General features: G+C 40.4%; 1 protein-coding gene across 2 annotated transcripts in view; it reads right to left on the bottom strand.

The window, feature by feature from the left end:
• OSBPL2 (oxysterol binding protein like 2) overlaps nt 1–17,642 on the bottom strand; it is an 81,294-nt gene that overhangs the window by 47,106 nt on the left and 16,546 nt on the right. The window contains exon 2 of one of the 2 annotated variants that reach the window (XM_082226217.1): nt 16,659–16,758. The exons of the other annotated variant lie outside the window; for it this stretch is intronic. The gene's annotated coding sequence lies outside the window, so the exon portion shown is untranslated. The remainder of the gene's footprint in view (nt 1–16,658; nt 16,759–17,642) is intronic. 2 annotated transcript variants of the gene reach the window in all.

Below are 17,642 nucleotides of genomic sequence, written 5' to 3'. Positions count from 1 at the left end.
TAACATTTCAATTTTTGTCTGGGAGAGCATAAATAAACAATTAAACACAATAAATTGAAAAATATAAAAAGGAAACAAAAGTTGCATAACACTATAATTCTATACATGCTTGTCTAATAGAAAGGTATATAAATGAAATTCTTATTTTAATACATATACATTTCTTTAAAACCTACTATAATACCATTTTAAAACCTACTACATATAACCTACTATATTTTTTATCAATGCCTTCCAAATGTCATAATATTTGTCCATTCACAGTCAACGTCTATATGCTATCCGTTCTTATGTTGTAAGAATTGTCATATCTTCTATCCATTGATTAAAGGGGGCCATGGATTTATCTTCCCAGTGGATTAATATTAGTCTTTTTAGCTGTAGTGAGGGCGTGGAGAATCCATTTACATTACCAGCTGTCAAGTTCCATATCCTAGGTAGATAATTTAAAATATTATCTTCTGACAATATTAGCTTTTTCCTCAAAGTAATATTTATACAATTTACACCAGCAAGAGGTACACAGCTTACTGAGATGTACTAGCTTACTGATCAAATATTTTATAAAGTATTTTATTCTAGTGAACCAAAGGTAGTCTAGAAGTTGTGAGCATGCTTCACAAGTGACATCCACAGTTGAATGTGGTGGCGATGAGGAAGAGAGAAAGGGATTAGATCGCTCAAATTCTTGAGATAGCACTGAAAAGGGTGGCCTGAATATTTATGAAATAGTTCACTTTTTCTTGGCAAAATGCACTGTAAATTGCATACATCCCAAATAACTAGGTTTATATATATAAACCTAGCGCGCGCACCAAATACAGGTAATGGATCAGCTCTCACATAGCAGCACTGAATTAATTCTCATGGAATCTGAAAACCAGTTTCTCTTTCAGTAATAGTTCTGAATGCATGAACAAACAAGATAACAAATCTTTGAGACTTTCAGAGGTGCTCTACTGGTGCTACCCTTCCAGCTTGAGCTCCGAAGGCCATACCTCCTAAGCAAACATGAGAGCAGAAATTTATCAGAAGAGCATTTGAGATCCTCCCCCAAATAGCATACCTGATAATAATTTGCTTATTTCAGTTCCCTAGAAAAAGCTACAGAAACAATTTGCAAATTAAGCTGGACATGTAGCTGCTAATTCAGGTCACAATGGGGTAGGTAACCCATACCTTTGGTATGATATGCTCATTTTCAGGGTGGTATGTCCCACTACAATAGATGCCTGTTTAGGACTGACAGTAGCACCATCTTGCATGTTTACTCTCTAAGTTAGGATTTATTTGGCCATGTCACCTCCATACATAAAGCCAACTCTTGCATTCATATAGACTGCACAGTCTATATGAAACACGTGAAAGGATCCAACATAAATTCATGGCTCTGTCTACCAGGAAAGCACTCCTGGTTGATCTATTTTTGAAGGAAGCAACGGCTCAATAAACTTGATAGCAAGCATTAATATCTGCAATTGCCTTTCAGAGTTACTGTTGAGATTAAATTTCTTTTCTGAACAAAACAAATGAAAAATGGGAAGAGATACAGCAAAAAAAACCCACATTTAATCACCTGAAAGACATCCTGGTCAAAGACAGAAAGGGGGAGGGGGGCAGAAAAAGAATCAGCCACCTCCAGACATGAATACATGATCAGTTTTCTTGTTTATAAACTGTTTTAGCAAAACTAATAGAGCTTATGTAGTAGTCTTTTCTGTCCCACTTGACTAATCCCTGAAGTTTCATAAGTGTAATGAAACAGGTTGTCCAAGATGTTATAAATACCAAGATGCCCTAGAACACTGAGCAATGCCATTTGAAAATAAGATTTCTCAACCTGGCTTCTACAAGTCAATGAAATATTCAAATATAAACTTGTTGAGAGCTTGTGGATTAGAGACCTTACTTAAAGAACAATAGTACTTCACCAAATACTACCTGATAAGACATCTTAGGGAATACACATTATGAGATATATTCAATTTTAGTCCTACACAGAGTAGACTCATTGAAATTAATCAACAGGACAAATTTAGGTCAATTTCAATGGGTCTACTTTGAATAGGACTTAGGAAACAACTTGATGCTCCATGTGGGAAAAAGATGAAAAGGTCTGTGCAAAAAATGCCAAAGACAGTCCAAAGGGGTGTAAGACTATCCTGAAAGTTAGTACAGGGGTACCTCAGGTTAAGTACTTAATTTGTTCCGGAGGTCCGTTCTTAACCTGGGTTAGCGGAGTCTGTAACCTGAAGCGTATGTAACCTGAAGCGTATGTAACCCAAGGTACCACTGTACATAGAAACTAAAAAGATGGGCCTTAAAGTGACAAGCCAAACACTAGCCACCTGAACACCAAGCACAGAGTAAAGACAATCCAAATTTCTCTTCTGTGGGTTAATTGTCATTAGTAAGTGATGTCACAATGATTTCAGTGGGTCTACTTTAAACATGACCAAGTCTGGATCCTACCCGTATTGTTCAACAACCTTTCCTTTACCTAATGTCTCAGAGTGAAGTAAAAATCACTTCAGGGTGGCTAGTTCAACCTTGACATTCTAGTAGATCTGAGTGACTGTGTGGCCTAGTAGACTATCTGTACTTTGTGCCATGCTTTACATTTGTTCTTATGTGAAGATATGTATTGAGTTAAGGGTTCATTCCCCAGTGTTCTGTATAAAATGATACTCTGTCATGAGTCTATGGAGGTGTCATGGAGGGAGTGGTCAGAACTTGAGGAGGAATGGTAAGGCCTCAGGGAATTGGAGCTGGATGACCCCAGGGAGCAGTTTGGGATAGGGAAGCTGAGATCAGGATCTCAAGAAGCATCAGAGTCCAAGGTAGGGATCAACAGTTTGGGGAAAGGAGAAATGGATTCTGGGGAGGACCAATTGGGTTGGCAGTGAAAGTTTCCACCCTTACAATGTCAAACTCTCCTAGTGAGAATGTTGAGGAGCCACCTCCAGTGTTTCCTCCTGCCTATATGGGGCCTTTCTGTACTGGAGAGGCAAATGAGAGTAAGTCAGATTACTGACTGGGCAAGAAAATGACAGCTCCAGCACTTGCAGGTTCAACTTACTTGAAGAAGTGCCTTCTGCTTGCCCAATCTCGAGATCCCGGCTGCTTGCTACACAAACTGTCCCTGCCCCATCTTTCAAAAAGAAGAGACAGTTGGCTTGTCATTTGTTCGATATATGTCTTAACTTGTGCACACCCATTTATCTGTATCTCTTGCATACCTGCTGTACCTTGTAGCCTATGTCTTGCCAATGAACTGATCAGATCTGGACATTAAAGACTTTGACAGAAACCGAACTGGGAGAGTTAATTGTCCAGCAGTGAAAGTCAAGGCACACCTTATGATTTCTATCTTCCAAATTCTTGCTCTATAAGCTTACACATAAGCCTTGTAGTTATAACTTCTCTCCACACCTTTAAAGTAAACACCAGCCACATATTTATCCAAGTACTTGCACTACCCAAAGAGTGGCATTTATGTTAGTGTGAAAAATGCATTACTGCCACACCATTCTTCTGCTGAACACTGAGCATGAAAACATGGCCGCAATGAGACAAAACATATTATCTAGCAGTCCACTAATTTTGGCTTAGAACCCAGCCAACATTTTTGTTCATCAGTGACCCTGCTGCTCCTCCATGTTATCCAGTACACAGAAAACACACAAAAATGAAGCAGCAAACTTTTCATTTCATCCCCACCAAAACCCTCAAAATCAGAAGCAGTAGATGCCTCTTCCACTGTTTCTGATCTTCCTAACTATCTGGTATGAACTAACTGTCTCATCTCACACTCAACATTAGAAGGTAAAACAGTAGAAAAGACTCACACGGCTTCTAATTTTCTCCAAAGCACAGCAGAAAACAAGAGATGAAACCCTACCCTTTCACAGTTTTAGTTTTTTTTAAAAGGTATCCCACTGAACAGCCCATTCAGGCTCTTGTGCACATTCCTTAGAAACTTGGGAAAGGGAGGGCTAGTTCCTCCCACCTCACTCAAAGTGAGACCAACACCTCCCCTTTTCAGAGTCCTCTTCACATGCACACAATTACCTAAATTGTCTGGTTTACTACAGTTTGATTTAATAACATCTCTCGCTTTAGTCTTCAAGGCACCAAATTTATGGTTGGTATTGACAACCATCTTTGTGGGCCTCTGATTTTATGCATTATACATATACAGCTACTAAGGAATAAACTTGGGGGGGGGCAAATATAAGTTGGACCTGTAACAAATATTGCAGTATACCTTCACCGCCTAGCAGAAGTCCTGTCAGCCATGCCCTCATCCAGGATACCATATTATTATTATTATTATTATTATTATTATTATTATTATTATTATACCATACTGTGGTACCTCGGGTTAAGAACTTAATACATTCTGGTGGTCCATTCTTAACCTGAAACTGTTCTTAACCTGAGGTACCATTTTAGCTAATGGGGCATCCTGCTGCCGCCGCGCCGCCAGAGCACGATTTCTGTTCTCATCCCAAAGCAAAGTTCTTAACCCGAGGTACTATTTCTGGGTTAGCGGAGTCTGCAACCTGAAGCGTCTGTAACCCAAGGTACCACTGTATTATTAGAGACTCAAGCAGGGCATTCCACTCCCTCAACCCCAGCTTTGTTTTCTTTTCCAACTGACAGTCAACATTCCATTGTTACTGAACTCAATCCTTACTGGGCTGTTTTGGGGAAAGGGATCAACTGTCCCCTTATGTCTCTCCAGAAAACATTTTTGTACTGCTGCATGTCCTGAAGTTCCCCTGAGCGTGCCAGTAACTCCCCATTTGTCTTAATGATCCCACTGGCATTCACTACTTGGGTTCCCTAGTAGGAATAATCTCTCTCACTATTGCATAATGTCTGCTTGCTCTCATCAGCACACTATATTCTGTTCAAATGGTAAAATTTGAAACTTGTATAAAGATATTGGAACAGAGATAACACAACTAGTGCAGCACCTCAAGGAGCAAACATTTATTGGCCCTAGTGAACACTTTCCAAGACAATAATGCCCACCCACATTCAGTGTTCGAAACTCCCATTGTTCTAGGCGCATTTTGCGACAGGGAATTACATTAGGGAGAGCAGTTCTTGAGCTCTGGGCATAGTTCCGGCCTAAGATTTCAGATTATAACTGTAGAGTAGAAGGAAAGGAGATCTTTTTCTGCCTCCCAGCTACTCTCTGAAGACTGGAGAAGAGACCCTCCTAAGAATATTAGGGGTGGGTGGGCAGGGGAAGGACTAGGCCATGTGAAAAATGAACATAATATTTTAGCTGCAACTAAATTACAGTGGTACCTCTGGTTAAGAACTTAATTTGTTCTGGAGGTCCATTCTTAACCTGAAACTGTTCTTAACCTGAGACACCACTTTAGCTAATGGGGTCTCCCACTGCCGCTGCGCCGCCGGAGCACGATATCTGTTCTCATCCTGAAGCAAAGTTCTTAACCCGAGGTACTATTTCTAGGTCAGTGGAGTCTGTAACCTGAAGTGTATGTAACCTAAAGCATCTGTAACCCAAAGTACCACTATATATGGCTGCAACAACTGAACATCTAGGCATGCTTTTTTATAACAAAAATACAAAGCTGAAAATGAATATTTTCTGCTTTATATTCTTGTTATAAAAAAGGATGTCTAGACGTTCAGTTGTTGTAGCCATAGCCTAGTTTTAAGGTGCCATTTAGCTCCTAGCTTTCATATCTCAGTTTCTAACACTGCTCACATTATAAAGGGCTTATAACGAACCTACTCTCAGCAGTCAGAAGCATCATAGCCAGACACCAGAGAGAAGTGTCATGAGTGAACATGGACCAGTAGTACCAAATTGTATGGGAAACAGCCTTACTAGAAAAGCTAACCAACAGACTGAAAGTAGCACAGGGACAAATAGAAGAGGTATGGCTCCCCTTTATTACATACACAGTCCAACAAGACAACAAGAACCCACTGACAGCATATGAATCAATCTTTCTTTGGCGATCACTCGTAGCCAAGTAAGATTGTCGGCCATGAACACAGTCTTAACAGTGAGTCTGTGGGGGAGGGAGATTGTTGGGTTAAGTCAGCCATATTGTTTCATATTTCCATATGAATCAATATGGCTAACTTGACCCAACAATCTCCTCCCCTTCCCCATGCAAACAAATCTCACTGCAGTCAACTAAAAACAACTAAATGATGCCCTGTCAACTAAATGATGCCCTGGGCCCCATCCAATCTCTTACTACTGAGGAAATATAATAAATGAATAGACGGAGAACCTATCAAAGTGAAGCTGACATAAAACCCCCACATATGAACCAAGTATTATCACCCCTCCTTCTGCCCCAACTTTATGCTGTATACAACATTAACGTCTCACTTTAAATGTAAAAAAAGATTCTACAACCCAAAAAAAGAGACGAGGCATCTACTATTAAAGAAAATCTTTAACAAAAAATATTTTTTTTAAAAAAGAAAAGAAACAAGCATTTCTCTAGTACACTTACTTAGAGGTAAGCCTCAGTAAACTCAAAGGACACAGACTTCCAAGAAAAAAGTATTTAAGAACTGAGTGAAAATGATCAATCCCTACATTTGGCCACAGACCTTCCTCAGTGTTAAGGTGGCATAAAAGTGGTCAATGTGAAGTTTCTCCCTTGCATAGGAACCATTCAGGTTCTCTTTACAATACACTTATGTCATTCTTGCTATATCATACAGCACTCTACAAAACTTGGGCAAACTACAGACTGGTACATCCTGATAAATGCAATATTGCAATCTATATTGAAATCAAACATTATTAGTTCTTCCAAGTACTCATCCCTCTTTCCTATTACACCATATGCAAACATGGTTTATGCCTTCATTTTAATAATAATAATAATAATAATAATAATAATAACAACAACAACAACAACTTATAAGCCACTCTGGGTGGCTTCCAACAAAATATTAAAATACAGTAAATACAGTAAAACACAGTAATGATTTTTTCATATCAAACAGTGTCATCAATACTATGGAAATTATCTAGGAGGAAAGCACTGTAACTTAATTAACAAGCCAATCCCATGAGCCTATCTGCATCTACCAGCTTTGCATTTCTTTCTCTTTCACCATTGCATTGCACCATTACCAGCTTTGCATTTCTTTCTCTTCAGTAACTAGAAAATTATTCTATGGTTAAGAAGTTGCAGTGACAACATCCACTAAGTTCCTGCTCCCATGTTATGGCTGCTTTTATGAACTCAGTGCATCTATCTGCATCTACCAGCTTTGCATTTCTTTCCCTTTCACCACACTCCATTGCTAAACTCCTGAAAGAAGACTAACACTGGAATCCTATACATATCTAGTCAGAAGCAAGTCCTATTGAGTTCAGTGGGATTTGCTCCCAGGTAAGCAAATACAGGATTGCAGCCTCACTGAAAGCCCTCATGAAGATAAAGGTAAAGGTACCCCTGACCATTAGGTCCAGTCACGGATGACTCTGGGGTTGCGTGCTCATCTCACTCTATAGGCCGAGGGAGCCGGATTTTGTCTGCAGACAGCTTCCGAGTCATGTGACCAGCATGACTAAGCCACTTCTGGCGAACCAGAGCAGCGCACGTAAATACTGTTTACCTTCCTGCCGGAGCGGTACCTATTTATCTACTTGCACTTTGACGTGCTTTCAAACTGCTAGGTGGGCAGGAACTGGGACCGAACAACGGGAGCTAATCCCGTCGTGGGGATTCAAACCGTCAACCTTCTGTTCGGCAAGCCGTAGGCTCTGTGGTTTAGACCACAGCGCCACCCGCGTCCCACTGAAAGCCCCTATAAAAGCTCCCATTTTGGGAGCCATATGTGCTTTCCAATTCCTGAAATGGCAGAACTTGCTCTGGAGAACTTTGTGTACTCACTGTAGAGCAGTTTGTGTCACTTCAGGAACTAGAAAATTATTCCACACTCAAGAAGTTACAGTGACAACATCCACTAAGTTCCTGCTCCCATGTTATGGCTGCTTTTATGAACTCAGTGCATCTAGCAACACACTAATAAAAAATTAATTATTGTGACAAATGGCCGCAACAACTCTCAGTGAAACACACAAAACAAAGCAGATAAAAGTCACTCTCTGGGGAAGCATTTTTCTGTGAGTGGAAACATAAGATGACACCAATAGTTGCAGCTAATTAGAAGAGAATGCAGCATGTCAAGAAGAGTCTCTTTTCAAGACAAAGAGACTGAGTAAATTTGTACTGCACATTGTCCCAGAAAACCTGAAGTTAAAGCTACATATGGCAATTCCCAACTATGTTGTGTTATCATTGAGAGGGCAGTTTCTTGGCAAAGTTAAGCAATCTCCCCTTTCACTTCAATGGAACAGTTAAGCACATGCTTGACTCTCCTATGAAAATTAATAAAACGTAAGCATTTTAGCTCTGGCTATCTTGTGCTCAAAATGTATAACTATATTTTTATATAAAACATAAAGTCTTGACACCTTAAGTCTTAACCTTCAGATTCCTCAACTATTAAATAAATGCATATATTCAAGGATGGCTAGTACCCCAGTTTTAAACATTTATGCAAACTTTTTTTAAAAAGAAATTTCATCAATACACATGAAGCTTTGAGCGCCATCATTAAACGAAAACAAAAACCTAGTTTCCCTACTCAAAGCAGGTTCAAGCTAAATATTGATAAGTTAAGACTTGTGAACTGATTCAGGCTACAATCCTATGCACACTTAACTAGAGGTGAACCTCAATAAACTAATGGCCTTTATTTCTGAGGAAATATGTTTAGAATTCCCCTGCACATAAGTCTCTTTCCTTATGGTTCTACAAAGCCTAAAGTAGTTTCTGTAGCAGTCAGTAATGTCAAAGTAGAGTAGCAAAAGTTAAAGGTCAACAAATAAACCGGAACAAGAAAAATATATTGAAAAGTAGATATGAGTGTTTGGGCCAGGAAGGCAGATTTAATTCCTTTAATGCTATCACCTAAATTGCAGAAAGAAATTAAACAGATTTACAAATGTTTGGGCCCAACATGTTAAAATGCCCTGTTAAGTTAGTACTATAATCAAATTCAGACACATTTATTCAGGTTTAAAACCTTTTCCTATTTTTTTCTTTACATGCTAATGCAACAAAGATCCACCAGAATGACAGTTCAGCCCAGGGCAGAGTTTGATCAGCCTTTTATAATTACAGTACAGGTGAACTTTCATAAAGATAAAAATGTCAACGGACTTACATGCTCTCTCTCTCTGCTGCTTCTCCCAGTTGAAATTGAAAGGATAGTACAATGTCATTGGCACATCCTTAAAGACATTCCTGGGTGTGTTGTGATTCCCTGTTTTGCCAAACGACGCACTAGGTCACTGAGGGACATGTTGGCACACACAGATTTAAAACCTACACTTACACAACGGACCTTAACCAACTCTCCACGATGTTTTTTTAGATGTGGTCACTGCACCTCATGTAAATATGCATTGCAGGTGAAAGAGTTTTCTAATAAAGAAGGCTTTAAGTTTGTTTTGCAATCATTTGCCACATGCACCACTTCACGCATAATTTACGTGATTATGTGCAGTTGTGGGTTATGGTATGTAGGAACCGCCATTAGACCCATCAGGGTCAGGATATCTGAGCATCGTTCCAGAATCAGAAATGGTGTTGTTGACGTGCCTTTGGTACAACACTTTACTCAAGCGTCACATTATGATGAGGATCTAACATTTTTTGTCATCTTGGCACATCAGGGACCTATTGATTAGAACAAGCTAAAAAGATTCTTTTGCAGAAAGAAACCAGACTTACTTTTCTACTCAACACTTTAAATCCTTCAGGCTTGAATACACAATTAGATTACAACTGTTTTTTATGAGTTATTACATGGTTAACATCTTAAAGGAATATTATCAATTTCTTTAAAAAATTATTTATGGTTTTTAGTTAAAATATGGTCTCTTTAAGAAGCATTTACAGAAATTATAGCCACCTGTGGTTGTAGCCAATATTGCCTCTCTCTATATAAAGAGGCATTAGGTTAATGGTCATGATGACTGAATCCATGATGTTCCATGTCTCTGATATGCAAGAATACGGTATGTAAATTTATTGTTTAGTATGCGTGTTATGTTACTTGGTTTTGTGTAAAATTGCATCACATTATGTTTATTTATATAATCCAGAGTATGCACGGCTGACGAAGCCCAGTTGGGCGAAACAATGAATTATCATGGAATCCTTGTCTTATTTTCTGCATGTGCCATTCTTCCAAGTTTTTCTTCTGATACCTACATACAAAGAACGCTAGAATTCTTAAGCATCTTCACGTGGAACACTACAAGATTGAAATAAGAATTCCACACCGTGGATATTGCCAATATATGAACTGAATAGATTATATTTCTTGATCTATCTGCTGGACTTTAATTTCTCATAATATGTTTTGTTTATATAATACGTTGGTCTATAGAACCATATATTTTTATATATGTTGAATTGCATTTAAAAAGAATTTATATAGTTACATACAGCCTGTTGCGTTGTTTGTGTTGTTATAAGCTGCTCCCAGTTTGCCACCACAAGCAGAACTGAATGAATGGAACTACATTTCTTGGACACTACTTTCTCCCTAATCCTATAAAGCAGGGGTAACACCTCTGGGGTGTTGATATTTTCACCCCTCCCATTGACAGACTCCTGATTTGATGTTTTGAGAAAGGAGGGGGCAGAAACTGCTCTTCTACTCTTCCGCTCCTGACTGACTGCCTGACTCTGTGTGTGGAGAGTGTCTTATCTATGTAGTGACTAGAAAGGAAGCCCTGTTTAGGGAAGCTTTTAATGTTTAATAGGTTATTGTATTTTAGTGTTTTGTTGGAAGCCGCCCAGAGTGGCTGGGGAAACCCAGCCAGATGGGCGGGGTATAAATAATAAATTATTTATTTATTTATTTATTTATTTATTTATTATTATTATTATTATTATTAATGGCTGAGTGGGAGGTGTAACACTCATGCAAGCCAGTAGTTCGTTAGTTTGTAGTAGCTATTAGAAATAAAAGGAGTTATGCTTCACAGCTAGCTTCCGCGTTATTTATACTCTGCATGAGTCTGGTGCTCACAATGCACAATTGTGGGTCCAGTGCACTCGGACCTGCTTTCCAGGATTGGAAGGTCTCTGAAAGTGCTCCAGTCGCCTAGCCCAGTCGGGGCAGAACCAGTTATTGGGCCCAGTTGCTGACATCAGTTGAAAGGCATACTGACATGGAGTTCATGATGTGCTCCTTCTGAGGTAGTTTGTCCACCTTTGGTCCCCACCCCGCACTCAGCTCTCACCTGTGGCTCCTAGAAGGTGTCAGCATGCAACAGTGGTCACATGCCAGGATCAGCTTCAACTGGTCAGGTAAACCAGGTGAGGGTACCCAATGGGTCTCAAACCCTCAGTGAGTTACGGACTTCCCCTGCATGTGTAGATAGGCTCAAGTGGATTGAGCAGATGAGACAAATAGTGGGTCCCACAGTCAAGATGGTGGTTTCTGCACATGCTGCAGGGGGAAGTGAGGGGCAGATGGGGCTCAACAACATAGGAAGGTAGCTCTGATCCTAAATCTCCTCTGCCTTGTGGGATATCTTCAGGAGAAGAAAAGGCTAAGGAGTATACCCAATCTGGAGTGGAGTCTCTAAGACAGTTGGATGGTGCCTTGCATGCCTCTTTCCAGCGACTCCTGCAGCGAAGTTGGTGCCATACATATGGCTCTGCTTTTCTTTGAACCACATCAGCAAGGCTGAGAGGAGTCTTGTCATCTGGGCAGTCCAGAACCTCCATACACACTACACAGGTATGTGCTCTGGGGAGGTCACTTCAGTGCAGCTAAAATAGCAGTTCAACTTCTCCCAAAAAGTTGCATTCTATTGCCTTTCAAGACAAATGGATGCCAATAACGACAACCTACACTTACTCCACCTGTAGCAAGAAGGAAGTGTTGAGCCTCAAGCCCATTCCCAAATTTTCCTCAGGGCAAACCTCCTGAACAAGCAAAGTTCCACATCAATATTTTTGGAAAGCTTGTTTCCTAGGATACTTAAAGAACTTAACAGTTTGAGCAGATCAATACATATATTCATAAGTTTTCTCCTTACAGCTCTGATATAAAAAAATCAAAATGTAGCTTTTCAACTCCAAATGATAGCTTCTCTTCCTATAAAAATTTATTTATGGAATTAGGTTACCAACTGCATTCATCTAACACAGCCTTCCCCAACCTGGTGCCCTCTGGAACTCTGGCCAGCACAGCCATACAATAACATGGAATATGCACAAGGTGCAATTGTAAATCAAATGTTCAATTCTTTCAATTCAATATATAGGCTGTGACAATACCAAAAGCAGCATGGTTAAACCAAAAGATACAGTTCTAGCTGATAAGTAAACTTTTTTCCTTCTCTGAACTGTTGCCCGTATAACAATAATGTATTCTACATCCAAAAAGTGCCTTGAGAAACTACACTAAATGAGCAAAAGCCTGTAAACAAGCAAAATACCTTGTTGTCTATATAAGCAACAGAAAAAAAGGATTAAAATCTAAGATGCCAGTTGGAAACAGAGACAAAGGATACAGCTACATTTCTTGTGAAACATTCTATCATTAATATTTGGAAACATTCTAAACCTTTCATCAAGTATAGTTCTGTGATTTGCAGTTTCATGTTGTTGTTGTTGTTTTTTAAAAAAACAACAACACCTGAAAGAGTATGTTCTGGACTACTGATGCATACTATTATGTTTCACCACCACTGCTGTACAGTGGTACCCCGCAAGACGAACGCCTCGCAAGACGGAAAACCCGCTAGACGAAAGGGTTTTCCGTTTTGGAGGCGCTTCGCAAAACGAATTTCCCTATGGGCTTGCTTCGCAAGACGACAGCCCATAGGGAAATCTCCGGGACAGCGGGGAAGCGCAGCGCGTCTTCCCCACTGTCCTCGGACCTCCTCCGAAGCCTGGCGGCGGGGCGGGGACACCTCCTCCGCCGCCAGGCTTCGGAAGGCTCCTCCGAAGCCAGGCGGTGGGGCGGGAACACCTCCACCCGCCGCCGGGCTTCGGAACAATGCTCCGAAGCTGGGCGGCGGGGAGGGAACACCTCCTCCCGCCGCCCAGCTTCGGAACGATGCTCCGAAGCTGGGCGGCGGGGCCGCGAAGCCTGGGCGCGCTGATCTCAGCGCGCGCAGGCTTCGGCATGCTGGCAACTCTCCGCAAGCAGCGGGAGAGGTCCGCGAAGCCTGTCCAGGACAACTTTTGAAGGCGGGGGGGAGCAAAGACTTTCGCCCCCCGCCCGCCTTCAGAAGAGGTCCTGGACCTCTTCTGAAGGCTGGCGGGGGGCAAAAGTCTTTGTCCCCCCTGCCTGCCTTCCCAGGGGCTTTTAAATCGCCCCGGACAGCGGAGAAGTCCTCCGCTGTCCCGGGGCGATTTTAAAATGCCGCCCGCCAGCATTTTAAGATCGCCCCGGACAGCAGAGAAGTCCTGCGCTGTCCCAGGGTTTTTTAAAATGCTGGGGGTGGGAAGAAAAGCCCTTGCCCCCCCCAGCCTTCAGAAGAGGTCGGGGACAGACTGTCCCCGGACCTGGTCTGAAGGCGGTTTCCATAGGAACGCATTAATTGATTTTCAATGCATTCCTATGGGAAACCGTGCATCGCAAGACGAAAAACTCGCAAGACGAAGAGACTTGCAGAACGAATTAATTTCGTCTTGCGAGGCACCACTGTACATACAACTACAGTGGTACCTCGGGTTAAGTACTTAATTCGTTCCAGAGGTCCGTTCTTAACCTGAAACTGTACTTAACCTGAAGCACTTTAGCTAATGGGGCCTCCTGCTGCTGCCGCGCCGCCGGAGCACGATTTCTGTTCTCATCCTGAAGCAAAGTTCTTAACCTGAGGTACTATTTCTGGGTTAGCAGAGTCTGTAACCTGAAGCATATGTAACCCGAGGTACCACTGTACTGGTATCTGATATGAAGCAGCAAACAGGAATAATGGAATCCATAAAAGAAATCATTCCTCCATGTTCAAGCACTGGGAGACACTGTAATGCTTCGTGTAAATTTGTGGCGGCTAGGGAAAGCACCCACTCTCCAAATATGTAATAAGATTTGAATACAGCACTAGTATTAAAATCAATTTCAAATACAAAACAGACCCAGACTGGAATAAAAATATCCACTTAAAAAGCTTATTGAAAAAGGAAAGTCTTCAATAGGCAGCAAGACAACAGCTGTCTAATGTGCAGTGGGAGGAAGCTCTAAAAGGCTACCTGCTGTCACAGTAAACAAGATTCCTACTTCATACAGAATGGACCTCTTGATGAGATGGCATCTACAGGATGCCCTCTCCTGCAGAGGACAATAATCAGCTGGGTATGTAAGGGGTGAGACAATCTTTTAGGTATTCTGGTCCCAAGCTACAAAGGACTTTGTACACCAGTACCAGAACCTTAAACTTAGCCTACTAGCTAACTGGAAGCAAGTGCAGCATTTTCAGCAGTAGAATAACATTATGGCAGTGACTGATCATTGGGCAGCCTACATTGATGCTTTCTACACAAGCTGTAGTGTCTGAGCCCACATAGAGTGCATTGTAGTAATCCAACATTAAGTTTACCACAGACAATCAAGCTATCCTGGTCCAGAAACAGTTGCCGCTATCTTTCCTGCCAAAGCTGGAAAAAGGCGCTCCTAGCTACTGAAGTCACCTGAAATCAGAGAGATGGATCCAGGAGCAACCCAACTATGAGCACGCTCCTTCGGGGGGAGTACAACCCCATACAAAACAGGAAATTTCTCATTCTCCCTGTAGTCCCCTGAAAAGCTGCCCTACAAGTTGAGGGATCCTCCAGAACAACATGTGAAGGGGAAACTGGCAAAAAATCATTTCCCCTTCCTCTGGTGGGAGGCACCAATTGATCAGAGACCATTCTGTTCACAGAAGGGCATGTCTGGATCCAATCCTTTATTATTTGATTGGGGGTTTTTTAATCACATATTTCCATAAGACCAATCATACTGAAGGGGTGGGGAAACTATTTTGGTTGAGATGTTACCCACACATGCGACATCTTATAAGAGGGGTTTTTTTCCTGAATGAGAAAGGGGAAATGTCTCTTCTAAGGCAATTTCTGCCACCCATGGTTTTAATGTACCTGCATTAAGAACAAACAATGGCTGTGCACCATTTCAACTGATAAAGTGTGGTCTTTTTTTTAATCAACTAACTAAATATTGAACCCTAATTATTCTGCTTCATTAACTTTTTTACACAATGTGTACAAATTTTGTCATCAACTTGCACTTAACCAGTGTACTCAAAATTCAAAACAACTGCCCTGAGACGTTTTATATTCATTTGCCTTTGAACATTTCTAGCAAAAACAGAGCGGGGGGAGTGAAGGGAGAATCACGCCCTTTTAAAAAAGCCTCTTCTTCATACCTTTCACTATGCAAACACAACTAAATTATCTACTAATTCGTTTAAAGCAGCCTGGGTAGGCTAATTGGCTTAACAGTACAGTATTTACAAAAATGAAGAGGAAAGATTTCAGAAGTTCTGCCAAAATTTCTAGCTCTGGAAAACATAGATGTTACCCAGAAAGATTACACCAGTTGGATACAATATTGGATACAATATAAACACTTGCCCACAAATTACATCCTGGGTAATCCAACATGACCACCAATCTGTCTTTATGGATTTTTCTACTTTGGGGAAACTTGCTATGAACCCAGTTTACTTTTGTATGCTTCGTTTAGGTTTATTTCACTGTACTGTACCTACATAAGGGATTTGCTTTGTTTTAGTTACAGTGCAATAAATTTCCCAAGAGATATATAGGTCAAAGTTTCTGAAGTCTAATGTTTGACATTCTCAATTTAAAGCTATGATTAATTAACAATTAACTCTTAATCATTATAGTTCAGATACTTGTCAAGCACTGGTATTTAAAAAGAGGAATATTTTCAACAAAAGCGTCAAAACATTTCCTAATTCATCTGTCAGATCAATTCAAGCTTTGGTTCAGTAGTCTTATCAACTACCTTAAAACGTTAAAGAAACTAATATTAGTGTAATGAGTCTTCTATCAAGCAGGGAATCACCTACCTCCATCAGTTACTGAAATAATAAATTCAACAGATGGTAACTCAAATATATTAAAAGCTTTTTCCTCATCTCACCACGATACCCAATCAACAATCAAATTCCCTTGGTTTCCCAATTGTGTGAACACTAGTACAGTTACTTCCACCTATTTGCAATAATATAAAGTTCCAGACTACATAAGTGTCTCTCTCCTTACTCCTGCTCTCTTCCCTTCCCTCCAGGCCTTTGTCCTGGCTTATTTTCCTGCTTTGGTAACTTGACGTTAAGCCAGAATTCCCTGTTTCAAACAAATGGAAGGCTCTGGATTGATACAAGCCAGAATCTTCTCACCAAAGCTAGAGAACAATGGAAGGAGGCAAAGGCAGAGAGGCCTAATTCTCATTCTCAACTTTATAAACTAGTAACAGCTGGGTAAGAATACAAGTTCTTGCCTACTAGATAATACTGCTCAAAAATTAAACAGCCTAGTTAATACAAAGGACATGTGTAATAGGAATCTTACCTGTCAAATTAAATTTCACTGTAACATTGATTATATGATGGACTCGTAGACAGTCATTTGTACTGAAATACTTTACACCTTTTGCTCAAGCTGTGAGTACCTAAAAATAAAAAGATTAGTATAAATTTTAAATGGTATTAGAGATGACATTTCCCCCCACTACAAAGCCAAAGTTATTTGAGGCCGTTTACCTGCTCTTAAGGTGGTAATGGCAATTTCCTAGCCACAGAAGTGGGCCAGGAGACAGGTTCAGTATTTGCCCCTTCCAATGAGCTCTTATTTACAAATAGTGTATGTTGCATAGATGAACTGACTAACAGTGCTGAAGGGTAATCAAGAATCACCACTTCCTCATTAGTACTTTGCCTAACTGTAAGCCCACTGGGTACCTGCATACCCCAATTCTTCCATCCTAACTTGATCTTCCAAGTTCTGGAATTACTACAACATAACAGTACCTATGGAAACTTCCTCACTGTGGTTTCTTGACAGAGGAAGGTTAACAGTGCAAGCTTTTAGAATCTGTGTTTCACTCTGCCCAGTGCTTTACACAACAAAGAAAAGCTAAAAATTAAGGAAGTGATTGCATGCAGCTATGTCAACCAATATTTTTAACCATATCCATAAGCCCAATATGCTATATTTAGTGTCTTAATATGATTAATTATTATTTGTCCTTAAAAGTGGAGCCAGAGAATAAAGCCAGCCCTCTTGTGATATCTCTTCTGCTTCTAAATGAAACCAGGCTATCGTCCAAATATAGTTAGGCTGAAGTGATAATGTGAGAGAAGCAGAGTCAATTGAATGGCTGTTAAGGATTAGAAATTAAAATTTATGCTGAATGCAGTTGGTTGCTTACAAAACAGACACAATTGGGCTAATCCCAAATATTTCACTAAACTATCAGCAAGCATATATGCACTAACTTTTCTCCCATTGCTTCAATTCACGTAAGATGTTTTTAAAAGAAACTTTTATTTAAAA

This window comes from Podarcis vaucheri (genome assembly GCF_965113315.1).
Source record: "Podarcis vaucheri genome assembly, chromosome: 6".
Lineage (NCBI taxonomy): Eukaryota > Metazoa > Chordata > Lepidosauria > Squamata > Lacertidae > Podarcis > Podarcis vaucheri.
The sequence above is the reverse complement of the archived record's forward strand: the minus strand, read 5'-3'. Positions and strand labels throughout refer to the sequence as shown.